General features: G+C 54.1%; 1 protein-coding gene across 1 annotated transcript in view; it reads right to left on the bottom strand.

Annotated features, from left to right (window-relative positions):
• Positions 1-2376, bottom strand: part of LOC125482401 (ankyrin-1-like) — a gene marked incomplete at its 3' end in the record, with an annotated part of 7205 nt that overhangs the window by 1386 nt on the left and 3443 nt on the right. The gene's annotated exons all lie outside the window — the stretch shown is intronic.

Below are 2376 nucleotides of genomic sequence, written 5' to 3' on the forward strand. Positions count from 1 at the left end.
CACACACACACACACACACACTCTCTCACACACAGACATTCTCTCTCACACACACACTCTCTCTCACACATACACATTCACTCACTCTCTCTCTCACACACACACTCACTCACTCTCTCTCTCACACACACACTCACTCACTCTGTCTCACACACACACTCACTCACTCTCTCTCACACACACACTCACTCACTCTCTCTCACACACACACACTCACTCACTCTCTCTCACACACACACTCACTCACTCTCTCTCACACACACACACTCAGACACACTCACAGTCACACACTCACACACACAAGGATTCACTGTCAGTCCTTGGAGAAGAACCCAAACAACAGTGAACATCTTCATTCACAAAAGATTGCAGGACCCCCACCTTGTGTTTGAAACAGGAGCTGCAGCTTCTCTTGTGTTCGGTTCCCTGAAACCATCACCTGTCTCTGCATGAGCCCACGCAGATAGGGAGGGTGCTGGTAACAGAGGGTTTTCTTGGGGAGGGGGCCTGGCCATTAGCACTTGGGGAATGGGTGTGGTCAGGTACACCAAGCTTCATCCAGCTGGCACTCACTGGGACTAACAGCCCCCTGAGAGCAGTGTGTGTGGGGCACCTTCAGGAGATCAGGCCTGGGATACCGACGGATTAACAAGCAAGGCTCTGTCGTCTTCGAGCTGTGGTTAAACTGTCCTCACAGATCCGTGTGTGCCTGACTGAACAGCTGACAACAACAGTCATTCAGAAAGAACATGGCTCTGTCGAGGTCCCCACTGAAAACCACTGGACACAGGGCTGCGTGACACTGAGAATGAAACCTGGCATTGTTTTTCCAGTCAGCCGGAGTTTTCCAACACGCGCAGGCTGGGAGAGGCTGGGAACGCTCTCCCACTAGCAGCAGCGGGTATTGCTTTTCAAACTGATGTCAACACGGGTTTTGTTCCAAACAGAGGGACTCAGGGATGTGGGCCAAAGGTGGGTTGATGGAGTCAGGGTGCAGGTCTGCCAGGATCTCACTGAACGGTGGGACAGGATTCAAGAGAGGGGGGAGGGCTGAATGGCCTTCTCCTGTTCCTGTGTCCCAGGTGACCCGCCTGTTTCTGCAACGACCACAGTGACGGGGACAGAGCAAAACTGAGCTGGAAACATTCCCCTCGCTTCCAGGTTAGAGAATCCAAGCACCCTGCTCCAGAAGGCCCATGACTGAGAGGATAGGCTGTGATCCCCTCTGCGGTCGAATAACTGAGCTGATTTCCATACCCACCCTACCTCAGTCGAATTGCTCAGCTCTGATTCTCTCCCGACAGTCGAACAACTCAGCTGCAATCCCTCACAGTCAAACAGCTCAGTTCTAATTCTCCCCACAGTCGAACAGCTCAGCTCTGATTCTCCCCACGGTCGAACAGCTCAGCTCTGATTCTCCCCACGATCGAACAGCTCAGCTCTGACTGGCTTGTGTTAAAGGGCAGGAGTTGCTCAGCTCTGTCGGGTGGGAAGGTTACTGATTCAGTGGGGCACTTTGGGAGACTCCAGGCCAGGGTGACAGCCTGCCTCAGAGGTGATTAAGGATAGCTGTGAGCTGCAACGCTGAGAGTGCAGGGAATTATGTGCGGGGTGAATGTGAGCAAGACTTTCTGTTCCCAGTGGGAATGTGAGTGAGACTTTCTGTTCCCAGTGGGGAATGGGAGCAGGGCTTTCTGTTCCCAGTGGGGAATGGGAGCGAGACTTTCTGTTCCCAGTGGGAATGTGAGTGAGACTTTCTGTTCCCAGTGGGGAATGGGAGCGGGGCTTTCTGTTCCCAGTGGGGAATGGGAGCGGGGCTTTCTGTTCCCAGTGGGGAATGGGAGCGGGACATTCTGTTCCCATTGGGAATGTGAGCGGGGCTTTCTGTTCCCAGTGGGGAATGGGAGCAGGGCTTTCTGTTCCCAGTGGGGAATGTGAACGGGACGTTCTGTTCCCATTGGGAATGTGAGCGGGGCTTTCTGTTCCCAGTGGGGAATGGGAGCAGGGCTTTCTGTTCCCAGTGGGGAATGGGAGCGAGACTTTCTGTTCCCAGTGGGGAATGTGAGCGGGACTTTCTGTTCCCGGTGGGGAATGGGAGCGGGGCTCTCTGTTCCCAGTGGGGAATGGGAGTGGGGCTTTCTGTTCCCAGTGGGTAATGTGAGCGGGACTTTCTGTTCCCAGTGGGGAATGTGAGCAGGGCTCTCTGTTCCCAGTGGGGAATGTGAGCAGGGCTTTCTGTTCCCAGTGGGGAATGTGAGGGAGACTTTCTGTTCCCAGTGGGGTATGTGAGCGGGACATTCTGTTACCAGTGGGGAATGTGAGCGGAACTTTCTGTTTCCATTGGGAATGTGAGCAGGGCTTTCTGTTTCCAGTGGG

This window comes from Rhincodon typus, unplaced genomic scaffold (genome assembly GCF_021869965.1).
Source record: "Rhincodon typus isolate 14 unplaced genomic scaffold, sRhiTyp1.1 hic_rhity00009856, whole genome shotgun sequence".
Classification (NCBI taxonomy): Eukaryota; Metazoa; Chordata; class Chondrichthyes; order Orectolobiformes; family Rhincodontidae; genus Rhincodon; species Rhincodon typus.